A 25,113-nucleotide genomic window follows, 5' to 3' on the forward strand; every position below is an offset into this window, starting at 1 on the left:
TTGCATGTAGATTTTAATTCTGAATTTCTTACTTTTCTATCCTCTACAAATTATTCATGATCCCTCAATAAAAATCATGGGAAATATTGCAAACCACCTGGACTGCTTCTGCAGAGCTTGTGAGCCAAACCTAATAAGTCCTTTCCACCCCAAGCATGCTTTGATTCTTTTCAAGGACACTGAAAAATGCCAAGTGTCAAATACTCTGAGTTACTTAAATCCCACAAGGTTCAGGTTTTATTTTCTTAAGAGAACAATTGAGCAAAAGACTTCAGAGAAATTTCCAAATAAAATGGCTGAACATGCTTTTCCTTTCTGGGGGAGCAGGAGACAGAAGAGGGAGATACCAATTAAAGCAGAACCTCCAGCACAGATGGCTCATTACAGACATATGTTGAGTGCAAACTTTGCCCACGACCACCTCCAATTTGCAAGGCCTCATCTCAAGTGAATACCAATCTTTCAGAACATCCCTAGGGCTAATGATGGAACATGACTTAAGCCATTCCAAATGATAACCTCCAAACCCCAAGGTGAGTAACTGACACTTTGGCCTTTCTTTGGGGTCTTTTTAGGACATGAATCACCATGGTTATAGTTTGAAAAGTACTCATTGGCCTGAAACTCAGGGAAATGCCTCAACACACACACACACACAAACATTTAACAGTGGGTAGAATTGGATTTTATTTCCTTTCTTTCATGATTAGTGTTTGTTTTGGGATATGTTAATGTGATTAGGCTCTACTCTTCATACGTAACCTATGAAAACGTCTAATTTGGGGAGGTTTTAGTAGAAGAGAGGGAGAAGCAGATCATATATTAATCTATGTTAGGAAACTAGAGTTTTGAATGCCTGTTGCAGATCTAGCAGCCCTGCTTAATCTGTTGATTTATGCTTATGTGTGCAAGCCTGTTGGTCTGAACCCCAGTAATAGTTCTCTTGGTGTGCTTAGAGTACCACAAGGCTTCCATACCTATTTCACAGCTCACCTGTAGCTCAGAAAACTCTGTAAGAAATGAACAGCATGAGGCAATTTCATAAACAAGGAAATATCATCAAAATCATTGAGGGGACAACTCATTAATACCATTTGCCAAGTTTAAATAAATGATAGAGGTGAAGGAAGCAAGAGAATAAAATATAAAATTAATATTTATAAATAAATAATAAATAAATAGAATAAATATTAATATTTATGTTGAGATATCCCATAATGTACAAATTCCTCAGTCATTTTGAAAAGGATATTGTTGTTGAGTCATTTTCAGTTGTGTCCTACTCTTCATGGCCCCATTTGGGATTTTCTTGGCAAATTCACTGGAGTAGTTTGCCATTTCCTTCTCCAGCTCATTTTATAGATGAAGAACTGAGGCAAACAGAGTGAAGTGACTTGCCCAGGGTCACACAGCTAGTAAGTGTCTAAGGACAAATTTGAACTCATAGAGATGAGTCTTTCTGATTCCAAGCCCAGTGCTCTATCCACTGCACTACCTAGCTGCTTCTCCCTGGCATATGGTGAGTACTTAACAAATGTTTATTGAATGAAATAATGAGCTTCTCTCCCGACTCCAAATCTCTGATTTTATTCTAAACTCCAAGCTAGTCTCCACACTGGTCATCAAAGTAATTTTCTTCAAATGCAGATCTGACCATGTCACCTCCCTACTCAATAAATACCAATGGTCTATATACCTATAGAACTAAATATAAACCTTTTTCTTGCATGTAATGCTTTATATAACTTGATCTCTTCTTATATCCTCAGGGATCTACAGCCTTTGAGCTGTTACACACAAGGGTCCACCTCCCATCTTGGTGCCTTTGTACTAGTTTCTGGTTTCTTTTAAGAAGAGTTAAGCTTCCATCATTTGTAGGAGGTCTTTCTTCCTACCTCCTCTCAGGTGAGAGGAAAGGCCTTAATTGTACATGTTTAGTACATGCCTACATGTGTATGTGACATTGCCCCAATTTGAATTTCAAGTCCTAGAAAGTGGACTGTCTTTTCTTCTTCTTCTTTTCTTTTTCTTTCCTTTTATTCTTATATCCTCAGTCCTTGGCACAATTCCTAGCACATAGTAAGCACTTTATAAATGCTCATTGATTGATTACAATCATTCTGACTCTCCAAAACCTCTCCTCATTCAGATACCACTGCTTTTGAAATCTTAAATTCTTTCGGTAAAGGTCCTATGCCCAAAAGATTCCTGTTAAAATGCAGGTTTAGAGAGTTAGCCTTTGCCTATTAACATACCAACATAAGATTATATAATCGTCACCATAGAAGGCAGCAGTCATAGGCCCCCAAGGCAAACAATAATAGAGAGGCAGTGTGGTGCCCTACTTAAGTCCCACAAGGTAGAGGCTTTATTATTTCTTTTCTCCTGATCAATTCTCTTTTAAAAACAACCGAACAAATATGAATGAATGAATGAATGAATGAATGAATGAATTGATGGATGAATGAAACCTCCTACTTTTCCAGTCTTCTTACATATTACTTTCTGACATATACTCTTTGACCCAATGAAACTGGCCTCCTGGCCCTTCCTTGAACAAGAGATTCCATTTCTCATCTCTGGGCATTTTTTTCTGGCTGTTCTCCATGCCTGGAAAGCTCCTTCTGCTCTGTTTTGACTACTGATCTCTCTGGCTTCCTTTAAGTTCCAACTAAAATCCCACCTTCTACAGGAAACCTTTCCTGAACCCTCCTAATTCTAGTGTCTTCCCTCTGTTAATTATCTCCTATTTATCCTATATATATATAGCTTTTGTATATATTTGTTTGCATGTTGTCTCCCCCATTAGATGGCAAGCTTCATGAGGGCAGGAATTATCATTTGCCTCTTTTTGTATCCCCAGAGCTTATTGTATTCCACAATACCTGGCACATAGTAGGTGGTTAATAAATACTGACTGATTGATTGGAAAGAAAGCTATATTTGAAGTCAGAAAGCCTAGATTTGAATGCTGGCTCTACCACTTCCCATCTATAGAAATTTAGGCAAGTCACTTTAACCTCTATGACCCTTTTCTTCATCTCTAAAATTAGAATGGACTAGAAGGCTTCCAAGTTCCTTTCCAACTCCAAGTCAATGATCTTTTTCAGCTCTAAAATTATGTTTCTACAACCCTAATATTATGGAGCTAAGAGTTCTGTGGTAGGAAACAAGAAACATGGTTTCAAATTCAAGCTTGACTTACTAACTTTGTGAACTCAGCAAATAATTTCTTGTTTGTGAGACTCTGGTTCCTTATTTAGAAAATGTAGTGTCTAGAACAGGTTGTCCCTATGGGCCCTTCAGGGTCTAACATTCTAATGTTTAATAATCCTACTTTAGGATAGAAAATAAAGGACAAAAAAAGTCTCAGAGTGCTGGCCCAAGAAGAGCAGACACAGGTAAGTTATTTATCAGATTGCACACATAGGAAGCAAATGTGGTATTTGCCTAATGAAAGGGAGGGACTACTGAAGTTGGATTCTTTTTCTATTTAATTATTCTTTATATTTATCTAATTATTCTTGTCCTGCTGTCCTTTGGGGGAAATTTCCTATTCCTTTATGGCATAGTTTTTCTGCTGAAAAATGTCAATTATATTGCCCACCTGCTTCATTTGCCAGTGGTAAGAGAAAGATTGAATGAGCAAAAACAATCAGAATAAAATTAACAAGATAAAAAGTTGAGATATTCTGGGAAGATGGCACAGTGACAGTCCACCTAGTGGCACTACTTCTCCTACCATTTCAAATAAATAAATAGAGACCTCCAAAATGCAGGGGGAAAGGGAAAAAAAAACAATGCAGGAAGAAGAAAATTGAGTTGGGGGAAAAAAACTAATTTTTTAAATTGAGTCTTCCTATCTTACCCAAGCTAGAAGTGCAGGGCTACTCAAAGACCCAATTCCACTCTGACCAGCATGGGAGCTTTGACCTACTCTATTTCTGACCTAAGCAATCTGGTGAGACTCTCCACATTCCCAGAAGCTTACCATATTAATAACAAACTTAGCATAGTGACCCAATCAACTTCACCCACTACAGCTCAGCCTCCCTAATAACTAGGATTATAAATATGTACTACCACATCCAACTACAAGATCATTATTAACAAAACAAAAACAAAAAATCCTGAAGACTAAATCACCAGTTCATCATTCCTAGGTCTTCCAATCTAGCATCTTCTCAGTTTTCCATAGTCCATGATCATATAAGCTTAAGGCATCCTGGCAGTTCTCATAGGTACTATAGCTTTAGGCACTGACTTTTAATGAGACACTTGGCCATATTACAGAGTCCCAGAGGGTTTTTACTCCTAGAACAATGTGAGTACCATGAATCAAACCAGCCCTAAGGCTTAAGAAGAAGGAAAGAGGCCATCTTTAAAGTACTATAGAGCTCAAGGGACAAGAATGTGGAAAAGGGAGGAGACCAGAAGTGCAATGTTGATTACTCACATTTAATACAGCCCAAAAGTCAGCCAACAGAAGCAGTAAGAGAAAGGTGGCAAGAGAACCCACTAAAAATGCTTCACAGAACCCTCCCTTCAGCTATGTACTAGGAAATTTTTTCTTAGTCTCATCATGATAAATCCCTCAGGTTCAGGCTAGGAACAGAGATAGTCTCAGGAAAGGACTGAGCCCAGAAGAATGAGACAGGGTAAAGTCAATAATAAGACCTGCTGCAGGGACTTCTCGGGGTCTCCCTATATCAGCGTTCAAATTGGTGATGCTCACCTCTTGAGGACCATAAAATCATCCATTTTCAGAAATCTGAGAGAATAAAGAATGTGTAGCAAAGGGTGAAGGAAGATTAAGATAGCTCTGAGCCTTCAGAAGGGAAAGAATGGGTGATAAACCTGTTTAAAGCAAGGACGTTTTAGGAAAAGAGAACAATAATTGATAGAGATAAAGAAAATCTCCCTGGGGAAGAGAAAAGAATAGGTATTCAAAGAAAAGAGTCAAGTAATTTATAGTAAAGGAAACTAAGTCAAATTCACATGAAAAAAATAAAGTTAAAAATGTTACAACAATTTCTGAAAGACTCCATTAAATGGCAAGAAACACTTCTAAGAATCTCCGGAGTTTTTCCAAAGACCAATTACAGAATTATGCAAAAATATGGAAGAAATAAGGACAGAATTTCTTCTTAGGAAACAATATTTTGGAGATTCTCTGAAAAAGGACATGACAGAATTCATGTAACATCTACAAAAAGAAACCCCAAGATGAACTCACCAAGAAACATCATAGCTGAACTACAAGTTTAAAGAACAAATTTGGAAGGCATCAAGGCAAAGATTATTTATAATCCTGTTTATAAGGCATAAAAGGAAATACAAAGACACAATACTCCAAATATCAAAGAAAATCCACTGACATTAAAAGGTAGCATATCTCACAAAGCTGTGCCTAATCATCAAAAAATATATAATTAGGTATTCAGTAAAAGAAAAGAAATCTAATCATTCCATCAAAAATTCTGAGAAATAAAGGGGCAACTTGGCGGCTCAATGGATAGAGCACTGTCCCTGAAGTCAGGAGGACTTGAGTTCAAATCTGGCCTCAGACCAAACACTTAACACTTACTAGCTGTGTGACTCTGGGCAAGTCACTTAACGCCAATTGCCTAAAAGCAAAAAACAAAACAAAAAAAAATTCTGAGAAATAAATAGGGTATAAACATGAAAACTGACTAAAAAGAAGACAAATGCTTTCAGATAGCAATGAATGACAAATAAATTAAATGTTTGCTTTTCCTGTGGTAGGGCTATACAAAGCCATGAGTATAGGGCTGGTAGATCTTTTTTTCTTCTTAAAAGATTTGGTTTTCTTAAAAACAAAAACATTGCCTTGGAGACATTTAGGGGAAAAAAACAGGACCAGTGGGCTAAGAAATCTAAATGGCAAAAGACATAACCAGAAAAAAATATGATATGAGGCAGAAGTGGATGAATATTTCAAATGAAAAAGAAATTACTACACTTCATTGGTAATTCAATATTATGATTATTGGGATAATAGAGTGAAACTTGCTGGTGGGGAGAGGAGAGTGTGGGAGATAAGTAGACAAGAGAAGCAAACTGATCACTACTAGAGTATAGATGGACTAGAGGCTTTGAATTTTCCCCTTGCCTTTATGCTGGTGAGAAAGCAAGGAAAGAATGTTGGGGAACAAACCACAGAAGAATAAAGGGAGCTGGGTATAAGCAGAAAGCAAATGATTTGGCAACATGATGACATTCCACTACAGTGGCAGGACAGGAGAAAGTGAGACAGGGATCTTGCAATGAACTCCTGAGGTGGTTGGGTAGAAACTTTAGCAGATCAGCTTCTACCAAATGAGGTCAGGCATCTTAGTATTAAATCTCACTGGGAGGGGGCAGGATGGCAGTGCAGTTGTGGGGAGGAATGACTCAGAGGGGATAAGCAAAGACAGAAAAGTTAAAAAACAAAAAACATAACCCAGCCTTCATTGTCTGTTTTCAGTACAATTTTTATTCTATCTTGCAACTGTCTCTTAGAATTAATATTCCTGAGAATTGCTTCTGGACTATCCTAAAAAAGGAAAGGAGTCACACAGCAGGTGAATTGACAACCCTTCCTGTAAAGAAGCATTACAGATTAACATCCTTGAAAGTAGCACTGGTACTGTCCCATGGATCTCAGCTGCACCCTGGAGGAAGGCGGAGGTAGGTGGCAGAGGAGAGGGCAGAGGTGGGAGAGGTGGGGAACAACTGGACAGGGAGACATAGCCAACCTTGTAGTGCAGGAGTTCACAGAGGTGTTAAAGAATGGAAAGGTGAGCAACAATGAAGTTTGAATAGATCTTTCAAGGTAGAATAGCACTGTAGATAGAGACAGAATCTTCTATACATCATACCCAATCAGATGCAATTCGGTGAGACGATTATTTTTCCCCAGAAAAGACTGTGATATAAAGATAAAAATATACCATTAAAACCATTTTAAATTCTAATATACGAAAAACCAAGTCAAAACCCAATCATCTCATTTTAACAATGGCAAAGCCTATACTTGGCTCTAAGATGTCAGCCCTCCTAGCACTTGAACATCACTTTCCCATGGCAAAAAGAAGACAAAACCAAATCCATGGAAGAGTGTTCTTAGTAAACCATCATTCATTCAGTTCCTCTGCCTTTGAGAAGCAGAGCTGTTGGATGATGCTTGGATTAGCATCAGGTGAGAGAATGACATATCACTAAATAAGAGAGCCCTCCTTCCTCAGGTTTCTCCTTCAAAGGACTGGTCATTTGGAAAACTTAGCTGCCCATAAGAAAGATTAGTGCAAGTTCCTCAAAAGCACCAGTAGACTGAAAAGACCAAATTGAAATGGACTGAAGTGGATAATATTGGCAGCTAGGATATTCTCCCACTAGGTTTCCCAGAAGATTGACTGTAGCATGTTTGGAAACATTGAGCTATTTTTGGTCAGAAGCTGTTCTCAGCTATTTGCTATTCATCACACAACTATTTGGTGGGTTTTCAGGACAGGCATTAAAAGTCCGGGGTCAGGTTTAAAGGGTCAACACCAACTATATACACACAAACATAGACACACACACACATACCTACACACCACATATTATGTGTGTATGTTGAATTAGATGATTACTAAGGCTATTGATACACACACACACACACACACACATATATCTTCAACCATATTGTAGGATGGAAATCTATAGCTGACAATAGCCTTAGCAATGAACTAATGCAACCCACTTATTTTCTTTTTTTTTTCTTTTTTTTTCATTTTTGGTGAGGCAGTTGGGGTTAAGTGACTTGCCCAGGGTCACATAGCTAGTAAGTGTCATGTCTGAGACTGGATTTGAACTCACATCCTCCTGACTCCAAGGCCAGAACTCTATCCACTGCACCACTTAGCTACCCCCACTTATTTTTTAGATGGGGAAACTGAGTCTCCCAAAGAAGTAGCCCACCTAAGATCATACAGAAAATCTGGAATTTGATCCATATTTACACACACACACACACACACACACACACACACACACACCCTCCCAATCCATTTTTCTGTTACACCTCCTGATATGTCTACTCTCATAATAATCCCTCACTTTTCCATTGCAGAGCACCATCATGCATATCATCTCCTTTGTTCTAATGAATCAAAAAGCATTCAAGTGCTAATATGCCAGATACTTTATTAAGTGCTGGGGACACAGCTAGAAGTAGGCAAGAGTTTCAGCCCTCAAGCAGTTTCTATTATAACAGAGGAAGGTGACACATATGGAGTTCTGGATAGAGAGGAAAGCATTGATTTTAAGCAAAACAAGGTGAATGTTCACTAATCTGGGTCCAGGTTCAATCTGAGCCCAAAATCTAATTGAAGGAGAAAGATGGAAGACAGGAAGCAAGACATGGAAGTGACTGGAAAGTGTCATAGTGGGCCTCAGATCCTCACAGGGACTCTGCAAAAGTCGGTTAAGCCATGAATGCCAGTTGCCTCTCACAAACACCATGTTCATTTCCATCCCAGTAACTTCGTTCCCTCTGCCTAGATTTTCTCAATACCAATTCAATTATCCTTCAGGAATCTACTCAAATCTCCTCTCTTCAATATCAACTTTCCAGATATACTAGGCCTCAATGACGTTCCTTTCTTCTGAATTCCTGCAGCATGTATACCTGCACAGTATATAACATGTCAAATATTACACAACTCTTTGCTCTGTGTTGTTTTGTTTTTCCATTTGACTTATGTGATCTTGTCTTCTCAGTTAGACCGTAAAACTCCTTAAGGGAAGGGATTATGATATATATTTCTTCTATCTCTCCCTGTGGTACCCAGCATAAGGATACAGAACATAACGGCAATTTCAATTCAATCCAACAAGCATTTATGAGGATCATTTATGATGATTTAGTATGTGCAGCCAGTTTGGCTCAGTGGATAGAGCACTAGGCCTAGAGTCAGGAAGACCTGAGTTCAAATATGACCTCAGACACCTAGGAGCACTTTAATTAACAATCAGGAAGCATTTATTAATTTATAAACAGTTAGCTGTCACAGTGGATAAAACACAAGACTTGAGGTCAGGAATACCTGAATTTGAATTGGGTTTCAGCCACTTACTAGCTGTGAGAGCCTGGGCAAGTCACATAATCACTGTCAGCCTCAGTTTCCTCATCTGTAAAATGGGGATAATAATAGCACCTACCTCACAGGGTTGCTGTGATGATCAAATGAGATAACATTTGTAAAATTCTTAGACTAGAGCCTAGCACATAGTATAAATATGCTTCTTGTCATAGGATCATAGACTCAGAAATAGAAAGGACCCCAGCAGCAATCTACTGCAATGACCTAATTTTGCAAATTCTATATTTTTTGGAAATGTGTTGTTTTTCAGTCATTTTTTTCATCATATACAACTCTCCATGATCCTTTTTGGGAGGTTTCTTTGCAAAGACACTGGGGTGATTGCCATTTCCTTCTCTAGCTCATATTACAGATGAGGAAACTGAGGCAAACAGAGTTAAGTGACTTGCCCAGGGTCACGAAGCTAGTATATGTTGAAAACTTACACCCAGGGGAATTAAGTGACTTGTCCAGTGATCTTTACAAAGTACTATTCTGTATCCTTCATCAAGCACCTACAGGATGTGTGTAAAGCACCATGATTATTGCTCAGAATTCATAATAGTCTGCCTTCAAGGAGCTTATATTTTATCATGGATAGAATAGACGTTGCATCCTTAAAGGTCACTTAATCTAATCCTACTCCCTTCAACATCCCTAATAAATCTCTATCCTCGGTAATAACTAGCTAAAATTATACCTAGATCAAATTCAGTGGAGGTGAGAGAAAGCTCAGGATGATTTCAACGTCAAAGATAATTCTACAAGAGCAGATGAACCAAGTAGGGAGGGTCCAAGCCCCAGGAGTGGCTGTACCCTCTGCATCTAGAGGAAGAAAGGTGCAAGGATGGCAGTTACCAGAAGGAAGCATAGAAATTTGCTTTCCTAGGCCCCTGGCACAGCCCTTCAACCCCATGGAGTTGAGACCCACAGTTTAAGAAGCACTGAAGGAATCACAATTAGAAAAAGTTTCAGAAGCACTGTGAGGAAGCATCCCTGGGGGGAAACCCCATTCGTTATTTCTGGATGTAGTCATGGTGCCTCTGCTTGAATATTTCCAGTGATAGGGGTCTCACTATCTCCCAAAGTAGGCTGCTACTCCATTTCTGGAAGAATCCAATTGACAGGATGTTCTTTATACTGAGCCAATGCCTATACCCTGTTAGTTCCACATATTTGTAGCTTTCTAGAGCCACCAAGAACAAGTTTATTCCTTCTTCCTTTCAGTTTTTTGAAGACACTAGTCACACATGTCTCTCCTCCAAAGTTCTTCTTCCAGTATTTCTGAAATAACATGGCTTCAAGCCTATTCACCATTTTCATTACCCTCTTCTGGATATGTTTCAGCTTGTCCTAGTATCTAGATGATCCATTAATAACAGATTGCATTTGAGTCATGATGGGAGCTAAAACATCTGGGCAAACAGCAACATGCATGGCTCTCAGTAATACCAAATATCCTATCATGCTGTTGAAACAAAACAAAAAATTTTTTAAAAAAACCAACATCTAGAAGAAAAGACTTCTTCAGATGAGGAACGTAGAATCTTTTTTGGTTTCATTTTTTTGTTTGTTCAGAATGGAGGGGTGGGGTAAGTGAGACATTGTTTATGTTGAGCCTGCTGGTCTACTGTGGTCCACAGCTGGTGGATTGTGAGAGATGCCTACATTTGTTCAGCCTATCCTTCGTTAGCCAACTTTGCCATCCACATCAGTGACTCTCACTTTGGATGATTTGGGGATGGTTTTGCTGAAGATTTAGTTTTTCCTTCTCCTCACCCACCCCCCCACAAAAAGACCAATTTAATTTTTCCCTCCAGTAAATCCTTAGCTGCAAGAATCTCTCTGTTAATGAATAAAACAACAGGCTCAGCTGCACATATACACATATAAGCATACATACAGATACCCTCACCCCAAACACACACACACACACACACACACACACACCCCGAAGCTGTCTCTGAACCATCACTACGGACTCAACAGATATCCCACAGACTCATGTCTCTGACTGGTATGGAATTATACTGGTTTTGCAAACAAGATGTACTCTGCAGATTTTTTTATTAGCACAGAATGATAGAGAGATTTGGGGGGGGAGTGTAGAAATGTTACTAGATAGGATACAATTTTTATAGGATTATGAAAAAATGGTCAGACTAGTGGAGAATCCTCCCTTGACAATGCACACTTTCATTGTAGTGTCTGGTTCCTATACCATAGGTAATATAATAGGATTTAGGGTTGAAAGGATCCTAGAGGTCTTGTAGTCCAACTGTCTAATTTTGCAAATGAGGCAACTGAGTCCCAGAGCAGTGAAATGAATTGCTTAAGTTAATGGGAAAAGTAAGAGAGAAAAGATTTGAACTCAGGTTATCAGCTTCTGCGTCCAGCCAGCAATACTCACCATCCCACCATGCTATCTCTGAACATGAGTCACTTAAGAATCATAAAAGCCTCCAAAGACTCCTTCTTTTGTTGTTCTTCAGCCAGCATGGCTTCCAGCCATACTCACTCCATTTTCCCAAGATTGTATTTCAGCAATTAATATTGAGACAAATTGCTCCTCTGGGCATAGGCCTTAATCCATCAGTGAGTATTTACTGAGTACCTACGGGTGTGTTCACTCAGCCCTACCAGGATCATATGAAACTATAAACCAGATGAGACTATAAAACAGAGGTCTCTGACCTCTAAGACTTCATAGTACAGCCGGGGAAACTAGTCTAGCACACAAAAAAGAATCATGGGCCCTGGAAAATAGAATAATTAAGTGTTAAATTGTGTGGCCCAGACTGTAAGGGTCTGAAGAACTCAATAAGAAGCTAGTCAAGAAAGGCTTCACAAAAGAAGCAGGATTTTATCTAGCCTTAAAGTGTAGAGAGGTTTTATTATCTCCATTTAGAATGTAAGTAGCTTTACAATAGGGATTGTTTTCTCTTTTATGTTATTCATTCTTTATAGGTATTCTCTGTACATAACACACAGTAGGCATTTAATGAATATTAGCACTTAGTGGGTACATAATAAATATGAATAGGTTCAGGGGAGCGGAGCCAAGATGGCAGAGTGAAAGGAGTGGATTTCTTGAGCTGTCTCCCAAACTCCTCCAAATACCTGTAAAAAAGAGCTCTAAACAAATTCTAAAGCAGCAGAACCCACAAAAAGACAAAGTGAAACAAATGTTCATCCCAAGACAACCTGGATGGTTGATCAGAAAGGTATATTGCACCAGCCTGTGAGAGGAGCACAGTTCAGAGCGGGCGCACACGCCGCAGTGAACCTGAAGCAGGCCTCAGAGGACTGAATTACAGGCAGCTGTGGTGGTTTCCAGACTTCTCAACCCATGTATGCCAAAGGCAACTTAGAAGGTCAGTGGGAAAAGTCTGTTTCTGCAGTGAGAGAGAAGCTAGGTCGCAGCCCCGGGTTGGTGGCTGCCTCTTGATATTCTGGCCCACAGACTTGGAGAGAATCAGGTGGCTGATCAGAGGGGGATTGCAGGGATCTCTCTGCTAGTGCAGGATTCTCTTGCTTTGTCCATGCTTGGAACTGGGTCACAGTTCTGAAGGGAGGTCCTGGGGCAAGGAGGAGCACTGGTGTGGTGGAGCTTGTAGTGGTGATAGAGAGGAAATTCTCCTCACAGTTCCAAGACAGAAAAGACTGCTTATGGTCACTCATAGACCAGAGCACAGGACAAGAAAGGACTTAACACCTTACCCCTTATCATACCATCTTTGAAGAACTGAAAATTTATAGGTCCCTAGAAGTATCTATGAAAACAGCTGTACAAATCCCCGAGGCTTGGGACAGTACATTCTCACATTGGAAGCAGACCTCAACCTTAATAAAGAGTTTATAACTCAAATAATTGTCTGGGATCATGAGCAAACCTCACAAGAAGTGTCAGACCATAGCATCTTTTTTGGGGTAACAAAGAACATCAAAACACACAACCAGAAGAAGACAACAAAGTCAAAGCTCCTACATACAAAGCCACTCAAAAAAATATATGAATCAGTCCCAGGACTTGGAAGAGCTCAAAAAGGAATTTGAGAAGCAAGTAAGAGAAGTATAGGAAAAACTGGGAAGAGAAATGAGAGTGATGCAAGAAAATCATGAAAAACAAGTCAACAGCTTGCTAAAGCAGACCCAAAAAAATACTGAAGAAAATAACACCTTAAAAAATAGCCTCACCCAAATGGCAAAAGAGGTCCAAAAAGCCAATGAGGAGAAGAATGCCTTAAAAAGCAAAACTGGACAAATAGAAAAGGAAATCCAAAAGATTACTGAAGAAAATACTTCCTTAAAAATTAGAATAGAGCAATTGGAAGCTAGTGACTTTATGAGAAATCAAGACACTTGCAGAATGAAAAAATAGAAAACAATGGGAAATATCTCATTGGAAAAACAACTGACCTGGAAAATAGTCCAGGAGAGAGAATTTTAAAATTATTGGACCATCTGAAAGCCATGATCCAAAAAAGAGCCTACACATCATCTTTCAAGAAATTATCAAGAAAAACTGCCCTGATATTTTATAACCAGGCAAAATAGAAATTGAAAGAATCCACCAATCTCCTCCTGAAAGAAATCCCCAAAGGAAAACTCCTAAGAATATTGTAGCCAAATTCCAGAGTTCCCAGATCATGGAGAAAATATTGCAAGCAGCCAGAAAGAAACAATTCAAGTATTGTGCAAACACAATCAGGATAACACAAGATTTAGCAGCTTCTACATTAAGGGACCAGAGGGCATGGCATATAATATTCAGGAGGGCAAAGGAGATAAGATCATAACCAAGAATTAGGTAATTCCCAGCAAAACTGAGTATAATCCTTCAGGGGAAAAAATGGTCATTCAGTGAAATAGAGGACTTTCAAGCATTCTTGATGAAAAGACCAGAGCTGAATAGAAAATTTGACTTTCAAATACAAGACTCAAGTGGAACATGAAGAGGTAAACAGGAAAGAGAAATCATAAGAGACTTATTAAAGTTGAATTGTTTACATTCCTGCATTGAAAGATGATATTTATAACTCATGAGACCTTTGTCAGTATTAGGGTAGTTGGAGGGAAAATTATATGTAGATAGATAGATAGATAGATAGATAGATAGATAGATAGATAGATAGAGGACACAGGGTGAGTTGAAGATGAAGAGGTCATATCTGGAGTATAAAATTAAGGGGTGAGAGAGGATTATACTGGGAGAAGGAGAAAAGGAGAGGTAGAATGGGGTAAATTATCTCACAAAGAAAAACAGAAAAGAAAAGGCTGTTACAGTGCAGGGAAACAGGGAAAGGTGAGAGAGAATGAGTGAATCTTATTCTCATAGGATTTGGCTTAAGGAGGGAATAACATACACACTCAATTGGATATGGAAATCTGTCTTACCCTACAGGAAAATAGGGGAAGAAGGGGACAAGAGAGTAGGGGAATGATAGAGAAGATGGCAGATTGGGAAAGGGGGTAATCAGAAGCAAACACACTTCTGAGGAGGGACAGGGTCAAAAGAAAGAATAGAATAAATTGGGGGGGCAGGATAGGATTAAGGGAAATAGAGTCAGTTTTTCACAACATGACTACTACGGAAGTGTTTTGCATAACTGCACATGTATAACCTATATTGAGTTGCTTGCCTTTTCAATGAGGGTGGGTGGGGAGGGAAGAAGGGAGAAAATTTGGAACCCAAAGTTTTAAAAACAAATGTTAAAAATTGTTTCCACATGAAACTGGGAAATAAGATATACAGGCAATTAATTGGTATAGAAATCTATCCTATTCTACAGGAAAATAAAAGGGGAAGGGGATGGGGGGGAGAGATAGAAGAGAGGGCAGACTAGGGGAAGGGATATTCAGAATGCATGCCATCTTGGGGTGGAGAGATGGGCAAGATGGTGTGAAAATTTGGAACTCAAAATCTTGTGGAAGCAAATGTTGAAAAATAAAAATAAAAACAAAATTTTAGTTTTAAAAAATAAAAAAAATTTAAAGAAAATATGAGTACCTGGTAGATATTCAATAAACACTAGCATCTAGTCGGCACTTAATCAATTCTTGTTCATTGATTTACTGTCAAGTTCCTTAAGCTAAACTCAATACTCTAAGGGTGCATAAATACCTAACCATAGAAATCAAAAACAACAGAGACAACTTTTAAAATGGAGCCATACCCCACTGATGTCTGAGGCCATTGTGAGCACTGAGCTGGCAAGATGTCTTAGTTATTTTGCCTCGCTGCCCATTGAGCCTGAAATCACAGTAGACGGGTGACCAAGGTAGGTGACTAAATGCTGGTCATTTCAGGAGGCTTTGACAGTGTGAGGTTAGGCTAGTCAGGTGTAATAGAAAGAGCGTTGATGAGGGAATCCAAAGATCTGCCTTCTAGTCTCAGCTCTATCATTTATTAGCTGTGTGACTTTGGGCAAATCACTTAGCTTCCTGTGATATTTTTTTCCTAGCCTGCAATCTCTACCCAGACTGTCTCAAAAGGATGCTATGAGGAAGAAATAGAATAATGTGCACAAAAGCATTTTGCAAAGAACTAAATAAATATTTGTTGTTGTTGCTCAGTCATGTCCAACTTTTCATGACCCCATTTGGGGTTTTCTTAGCAGAGATACTGGAGTGATTTGCTATTTCCTTCTCCAACTCAGCTTACCAAAGAAGAACTTAGGCAAATGACTAAGTGACTTGCCCCAGATCAAACAGCTAGTAAGTGTTGGAGGCCAAAATTCAACTCAGGAAGATGAGTCTTCCTGCCTTCAGGCCTGGCCCTCTATTCATTATGCCACCTATGGAATTATTATTGTCATTAAGAGAGAAATTCCTTCTTCCCCACAAGATAAGTGAACTGAGTTTCTTTGTAGAGAAATGGGGAGAGAGGGGAAGGAGGAAAATGGAAAGAGAGGAATGAGCTGGAAGAAGGAGAGGGAAGGCTAAACTTGGAATCTGAAAGATCTGAACTCAGATCCTACCAGAAATTTACAACTTGTACATGACCCTAGGCAAGAAATTTATCTTCTCTCAGCTTCAGTTTCTTCAGCTATAAAATGGAGATAATAATAGCACCTTTCTCATAGGGTTGCTGTGAGGAGTTCTGATGAGATCAAATATATGCACTGTGCAAAACCTTAAAGGGCTATATGGATACTAGCTGTTATGCTTATTAATATTCCACAATAGCAGCAGTACCCCCTTTCCACAATCTCCATTCTAGTCCAACTGGCCTGCTTACTGCACACCATGAATAACATTCCCTTCTCCTTTGAGGGAATGTGTGTCTGGAATACCTTCCATCCTCTCCTTTGCCTTGTAGCATGCCTGTCAGCCTTCCCAGTGTGGTTCAAGTGCTTCTCCTTCCCACCATGACATCTTTCCTGATCCCTCCCCGCTGACAGTGCCCTGTCTCTCCTGAAATTACTCTGTACTGCTCTGAATATAATTGGTATTTCATTATGGACTACTTATATCCCAAGTGGAATGCAATTTCCTTTAGGGAAGGAACTGTTTTATTCTTGCCATTGTATGCCCAGTGTCTTGAAATCATTTTTTAAGGGGGAAGAGGGTACATTAAATATATCTATTATTATTGTGGGGAACTTCTAGGTCAGAAACCCCCCTCTGCTAATGCAGCTCAGGAATTTACTATTTTCAAGAGACATGTGGGAATTACAAGATTAATTATCTTGTCCACTGTTGTACAATTAGTGTAAGTCATAGGCAGGCCTGGAACTCAGGTATTCTTGGTACCATGACTGACCCTATCTCCACCATGCCAGGCTATCTTTCATGTCTGGTACTTAGTAGGCATACAATACATGTTTACTGAATTGCATTGTACTGAAGTACATCATTCTTTCTTTCCACCCCCTCCAATCCTAACTTCTAGATTACCTTTACTCCAGCTGGCGACCACCATATATCGTGGGAGAAAACGAAGTGATTAGAAAAAAACCCATACTCATGACTCCATTCTACATTATGATGTGGTCTCTCTATTTCCTTTCCAGTGCATTTGCTTTATTGCCTGGCAATGTGCAATTAGGGGGACCTTATTGTTTTCCTCCATTTCAGTCCATGCTTTTGAAGGCTGGGTGTTGATAATCCAAGCAGGTCTATTATTCCAAAGAAAATTAAGTTGATATATTCTCCCTCATATCACAATCACACTTGTCATAAATTCCAAGCAGCAAATAGAAATTCAGTCATTACCCACAGAGGTGCTTTATTGTAGGCACTCTCTTATTTTTGAAAGTACATAAAAATGAAGAGAATGTGGATCTGGAATAGCACATATATGGCAGCAAATATAGTGGGTATTGATTATCTGCTACCTCCAGATATTACACAATATGTCGACATGTCAATTTATCCTATTCTCAGAGACCACTTATTGATGCAAGGGTTGAGAAAGGAAACCAAAAGCATCTGGATTACTCAGAATATTTCTCCTCCCTTGGCCAAGCAACATTCATTTTTCAGATCAATGTGTTAGGAGTGGAGAATAGTGCCATAGATCTGCAACAAACATTTTTTATGGCCTTCAGTCGCTGAAATGTCTGCCCAAGTTGTATATGGTCTGGATGGAAGAAAAAGGAAGAAACAATGAATCATCTTGGTGATAACACATCTACTGAAAAGGTTCATGTTCACCAAATGAAAAGGGACCAGAGGGAATCAGCAGAGTAAGCAGGAAATTCAGAGTCAAAGGAGACAATACTGATAGTTACACAAAGGCTCCTGCATGAAAACTCTTTAGTCATGTCTCAACCCACCATCCTCTCACTTCTTTTTCAAAAATGGATTTAGATGATACATAAACCCTTAGGTCCTTTGTTCTCAAAGAGGACTGATGACATCATGAGGGTAATGTCTTGACACCTTGTGAAGTGTGGCAGAGCTGTGGAAAATGGTTAACCTCACTCTTTCCTCCAGAGTCATCGATGTCTTAAATTCCTATCAAAATTATTTTAATGTGTATGTATTGAATGTCTAGCACATGCCCAGATCTATACCAGGGGTTAAAGTCAGTCAGTCAAGGAATATTTATTAAGTACTTACTATATATCAGACACTGAAAGGTCAAAGACAATTCTTGTTCTCAAGAAGCTCGTGGTCTACTAGGGAGATAATATGAAAACAACTTTGCACAAACAAGTTACTTACAGGATAAACTGGAAATAATCAGCACAAGGAAGTCGTTAGAGTTAAGAGGAATCTAAAAAGATTTCCTGTACTAAGTGAGATATTAGCTGGGACTTTAAGGAAGTCAGAAGGTACAGATGAGGAAATAGAGCTTTCCAGGCATGGCTGACAGCCAGTGGAAATGCTTGGAGTTGAAGGATAGTCTTGTTCATGAAACAACAAGGATACCAGTGTCACTGAACCAAAGAGTATGTGGGGGTGGGGGTGGGAAGGTATCAGAATAATGGAAAGGGGCCACAGGTAATAAAACGGTTTTTAACACCAAACAGAATATTTTATGCCTCAAACTTGAGGTGATATGGAGCCACTGAAATTTATTGAGTAGGAAGATGTCATGGTTAGATCTACATTTTAAGAAGATGACTTTAGGAAGATTGGATATCCATTTGGAGATTTCCAATAAGCAGTTGGAGAAATGAAAATGAAGGTCAGAAAATAGGTTAGGACTAAGTAAGTAGATTTGAGATTCATCAACAAAGAGATGGTTTGTCTCCTTTCATTTTAGTTCCTAACCTATAATGTCATTAGTAATGAGCAAAACAACTATAATTTTAAGTCTTAGAGAGCTACCTGGACCGCTGAGAGTTTAAGTGACTTGCCCAGAATCATACTACCAGTATGTATCTGAGGCAGGATTTGAACTCAGTTCCTTCTAACTCCAAAACCAAGTCTCTATCTTGCCTACAATGCTTCCTTTTATGCCCAAGATAAGTACATGTGATTTTCTTTCCCAGAGTATTTCTACTTTCCATTCCCTCTCTTGGCCTCCTAGCTCAAAGTCATAATCTATTATTCACCATATTGTGGTTTGTTTTTTTTTTCCCCAATGCTGCATGGCTGATGAATGTCACAGTTCAGCGATTTATTATTCTGTGGGGAGCTGTGGGAATATCAGTGTGAAAGATGGCAGGAAGGCTTGACCCACTTGTTGGGAACTTGCCAGTTCAGAACACACTCTTCTGACTGCCGTTATGGAATTTGCTCTCTGCCCTCCAACTCAGGTGGCAAGCAGTGGGGGTGAGTTCTTAATCTTCAGTAATTCACCAGCAGCAGCACATGGCAAAGCTTTTTGTCATTTCCCAAAAGAATCCATTTTTACAAATGTATAAGCTGCCTTAATGTCATCTAAAAAATGGAAACAAAGCAAATACTTGCTAGAATTGGTGTGATATGGCCCCACCAGGATTGACTCAGGAGGACTTCTTAGAGGAGGTGAGGTTTTATATCAGCATTTAAACTCTATGTTCCTTGACTCCCTTGAAAAATTCACAAGGAATATGGTATTGAAAATGTGGGAAAGGTTTGAAGATTTCTGTAAATGTTATATTATTGTAGCCATTTACCTTATGAGGATGTTTGAGGGATAGAAGGAAACAGAAATTAGTAATTAAGGAATAAGAATAGCATAGCTTGGAATTCAATTCAATTAAACAGGTATTGCTAGCCTATAATGCACAAGAAACTATTGTTAAGTGATTTTATGGTAATTCAAAGATAAATAAAACACAAAGTCTACCCTCATAGGCATATAGGTTGCACAGTGAATAAAGTGCTAGGCCTGGAGTCAGAAAGATCTGAGTTCAAATCTGGCTTCAGACGCTTACTACCTGTGTGACCTTTCACAAGTCACTTAACCTTATTTGCCTCAGTTTCCTTGTATGTAAAATGAGCTGAAGAAGGAAATGATGAATCACTCCAGTATCTTTGCCAAGAAAACCCCAAATGGGGTCACAATCAGACACAACTGAAATAAATGATAATTAATTATAATTAATTGAGAACTAATAAATCCTATATTTTAGCAATTCTTGTTGCTGAAAATATTTTTTTAATATAAATTTAATTATTTTTAGTTTTCAACATTCACTCCCACAAGTTTTTGAATTCCAAATTTTCACCCCATCTCACCCCTCCCCCACCCCCAGATGGCATGCATTCTGAATATCCCTTCCCCTAGTCTTCCCTCTCTTCTATCTCTCTCCCCTTCTCTTATCCCCTTCCCCTTCCATTTTCCTATAGGGCAGGATAGAATTCTGTACCCCATTTCCTGTATTTCTTATTTCCCAGTAGCATGTGAAAACATTTTTTTAAACATACGTTTTTAAAACTATAGGTTTTAAATTTTCTCTCTTCCTCCCTGCCCACCCACCCTCATTGAAAAGGTAAGCAACTCAATATAGGTTGTACATGTGCAGTTATGCAAAACACATCCATAGTACACATGTTGTGAAAAACTAACTCTATTTCCCTTAATCCTATCCTGCCCTCCCATTTATTCTATTCTTTCTTTTGACCCTGTCCCTCCTCAGAAGTATTTACTTCTGATTACCCCTTTCCCAATCTGCCCTCCTCTCTATCATCCCCCTGCTCTCTTGTCCCTTCTCCCCCTATTTTCCTGTAGGGTAAGACAGATTTCCATACCCAATTGAATGTGTATGTTATTCTCCTTAAGCCAAATCCTATGAGAATAAGATTCACTCATTCCCTCTCACCTTCCCCTTTCCCCTCCACTGAAGAGACTTTTCTTTTCTGTTTTTTTTGTGAGATAATTTACCCCATTCTACCTCTCCCTTTCTTCTTCTGAGTATAATCCTCTCTCATCCCTTAATTTTATTCTCCAGATATGACCCCTTAATCTTCAACTCACCCTGTGCCCTCTATCTATCTATCTACATACACATACATATAATTTTTTTCCTCCAACTACCCTAATACTGACAAAGGTCTCATGAGTTATAAATATCATCTTTCCATGCAGGAATGTAAACAGTTCAATCTTAATAAGTCTCTTATGATTTCTCTTTCCTGTTTACCTCTTCATGTTCCACTTGAGTCCTGTATTTGAAAGTCAAATTTTCTATTCAGCTCTGGTCTTTTCATCAAGAATGCTTGAAAGTCCTCTATTTCACTGAATGACCATTTTTTCCCCTGAAGGATTATACTCAGTTTTGCTGGGTAGGTGATTCTTGGTTGTAATCCTATCTCCTTTGCCCTCCGAATATTATATTCCATGCCCTGCGGTCCTTTAATGTAGAAGCTGCTAAATCTTGTGTTATCCTGATTGTGTTTCCACAGTACTTGAACTGTTTCCTTCTGGCAGCTTGTAATATTTTCTCCTTGACCTGGGAACTCTGGAATTTGGCTATAATATTCCTAGGAGTTTTCCTTTGGGGATCTCTTTCAGGAGGAGATCTGTGGATTCTTTCAATTTCTATTTTGCCCTCTGGTTCTAATATATCAGGGCAGTTTTCCTTGATAATTTCTTGAAAGATGATGTCTAGGCTCTTTTTTTGATCATGGCTTTCAGATAGTCCAATAATTTTTAAATTCTCTCTCCTGGATCTATTTTCCAGGTCAGTTGTTTTTCCACTGGGATATTTCACATTGTTTTCTAATTTTTCATTCTTTTGGATTTGTTTACTGTGTCTTGATTTCTCATAAAGTCACTAGCTTCCAATTGCTCTATTCTAATTTTTAAGGAAGTATTTTCTTCAGTAAGCTTTTGGACTTCCTTTTCCATTTGGCCAATTTTTCTTTTTAGGGCATTTTCTCCTCATTGGCTTTTTGGACCTCTTTTGCCATTTGGGTTAGGCTATTTTTTAAGGTGTTATTTTCTTCAGTATTTTTTTGGGTCTCCTTTAGCAAGCTGTTGACTTGTTTTTCATGATTTTCTTGCATCACTCTCATTTCTCTTCCCAGTTTTTCCTCTACTTCTCTTACTTGCTTCTCAAAATCCCTTTTGAGCTCTTCCAAGGCCTGGGACTGATTCATATTTTTCTTGGAGGCTTTGGATGTAGGAGCTTTGACTTTGTTGTCTTCTTCTGGTTGTATATTTTGATCTTCTTTTTCACCAAAGTAAGATTATGTCTGACTCTTTTTGCCTGCTTGCTCATGATCCCAGCTAATTATTTGAGTTTTAAACTCTTTATTAAGGTAGGAGTCTGCTTCCAATGTGGAGAATGTACTGTCCCAAGCCTCGGGGGTTTGTACAGCTGTTTTTAGAGATACTTGTAGGGACCTGTAAATTTTCAGTTCTTCCAAGGTGGTATGATAAGGAGCAGGTGTTTACTCCTTTCCTGGCCTGTGACCACAAATTCCTTTCTGTCCTGTAACTGTGAGGAAGGGTTCCTCTCCACTGCCACCACAAGCTCCACCATGCTGGTGTTCCTCCTCATCCCAGCACTGCCGCCTAGAACTGTAACCCAGATCCAAACATAGGCAAAGCAAGAGATTCCTGCCTCAACACTGGCAAAGAGACCCCTGCAGTTCCTCTCTGATCAGCCACTGGATTCCCTTTAGTGGGGAAGCTCAGGAAGCAGCTGCCCCCCCACCCAGGGCCGCGCTCTGGGGTAATGGAGCTGAAACCCCACCTTCCTATCTCAGCACTGACAGAAACAGACTTTTCCCACTGACCTTCTAAGTTGTCTTTGGCATTTGTGGATTGAGGAGTCTGGAAACCACCATAGCTGCCCGCGATTCAGTTCTCTGTGGCCTGCTCCAGGTTTGCTGCAGCCTGCACGCCCACACCACGCTGCACTGCACTCCCAGCCCAGCATGATACACCTTTCTGATCAATCATCCAGGTTGTCTTGGGCTGGAAATTTGTTTCACTCTGTCTTTTTGTGGGTTCTGCTGCTTCAGAATTTGTTTAGAGCCATTTTTTATGAGTATTTAGAGGGGTTTGGAGGAGAGCTCAAGCAAGTCACTGCTTTCACTCTGCCATCTTGGCTCAGCCTCTGCTGAAAATATTTCTAAAATTTATTTCTGATGCCTCCCCATTTCTTCACAGAAGTGGGGGACATCAGTGTAGAATGTCATATATAACATCAGACTTTTCCAATATCTTGGTTAGTTACACTGAACTTTTATTTTTCCTTTCCTTTATTCTTTATTATAAGAGATGGTTCTCTAGGAAATGGTAGATGGAAGAGAGAAATATAGAGGGAAATAGAAACTACATAAAACAAAAGATATCAATATTTTTAAAGCTATTCTGAAGCTATTGTAGCTTACTGGATAGAGAACTATCCGCTGAGCCAAGAAGACCCAGATACCAATCTTGTCTCTGACCACACTCCTGAGGGTCCCTAGGCAAGTCACTTAACCTTTTAGTGCTAGAGAACTCTAAGCTTACTGGTGCAGAGGAGGTGCCAACCAGCACCAGCAAAGGACAACTTCACATCCTAGAATTTCCTATATCAATGAATCATAGGTCTAGTCTCTATCTCTATTATCATCAATATTTAAGAGATAAATGCTGTTCAAAATTTTCGTTCTTGGCACTAGATCCATGTTTAAAAATAAAATAAATGTCTGGTTTCTTGTCTTGGTGGAGAATGTTGAAAATGATTTTCTGTGTCTTTTATGATTAAGGTTCATGCAGTGCCTTAACACCCTCATGTACATCACCTATGGTCTGTACAAGGATAGAAGGTTTTCCCAGCAGTTTTGTCAAGACTGACAGGTTTGAAGAATGAGGCCCTTGTTGAAGAGGCCTCTCTATGTAGAGAATAGACATTCTCTCTGACTCCATATTTGGAAATTTGCTGATGGCTCTTTGATGAGGTATGAATCAGTATTCAAGGTTCTGAATGATTGATGGAATCATGGCATTTGGCAGATGACCATTTTTTGAGTCATGACTAGTGTCTGTCTCTCGCCATAGCCCTAGGCCTGAACTTTTAACGGGAGCAGAGAGATCCAGCACTGAGACAAAGAAAATCCACTCCAAAGAATACAGATGCCATCTTTCTGGATGGAAGGTGATATTCCAAAGCAATATAAGCCCATTTAAAGATCCAGGTAACCCCAGGAAGAAGAGCATAGCATGAGAAATGACAGGCCTCCTTTATCTATCTATCTATCTATCTATCTATCTATCTATCTATCTATCTATCTATCTCTATATCAGTCTATCTAGATATATGTCTATATCTATATCTATCTAGATGTATATTTAGATAGATACAGATATACAGTAATCATCTCTTTCCTCATCTCCAGGATTGTATTAACAATTGCCTGATAAATCTAACCAACAGAATTCCCATAGGTTTCTCAAAACTAACACGTTAAAATGGAAATATTTGATTTCTTCCAAAATCTATCCCTCCTCTAATCATCCCTATTTCTGGCAAAAGCACCACCGTCCTGCCTGTAACCAGGTTTACAAACTTGGAGTCATTTTTTCACTCTTCCTTCTCCCTTACTTCTAACAGCCAATCATTCTTTTCTTGTCAATTCTATCTCTCTGTAAGATCTCTCATCACTCTCCTCCTTTCTACTTACACACCATCCACGCTGCTCACATTATCTAAACAAATTTGGACACTCATCACCTGTCACCTGGACTATTAAAAGAAGCTTCTGCTATGTCTCCCTGCTCATCGTGTCTTCCCTCTTAAATTTATCCTCCACATAGCTATCAGATTGATACTCCTAAAATACATATCTGACTATGTCATTTCCCTACTCAAATATATTCTGTGGTTCCCTATTGCCTCTTGAACAGAATACAAATACTTAGCCTAGCATTTAAAGTCCTCAATAAAATGGATCTAAATTACTTTTTCTATCTTATTTCATAAGACAGAATCTATGTCATCTCCCAGCTCTATAAGCTTCAGTAGCTCCCTAGCTAGAATTAAATATAAAATGTTTGGCACATAAAGTCCTTTACAACCTGACTCTAATATATCTTTATAGATTTAATATACATTAATGTCATTCACACATTGTATGATCCAGCCAAAATGGCCTTCCTCCAGAACAGATAATA

This window comes from Phascolarctos cinereus, unplaced genomic scaffold (genome assembly GCF_003287225.1).
Source record: "Phascolarctos cinereus isolate Bilbo 61053 unplaced genomic scaffold, phaCin_HiC Scaffold_3;HRSCAF=262, whole genome shotgun sequence".
NCBI lineage: Eukaryota > Metazoa > Chordata > Mammalia > Diprotodontia > Phascolarctidae > Phascolarctos > Phascolarctos cinereus.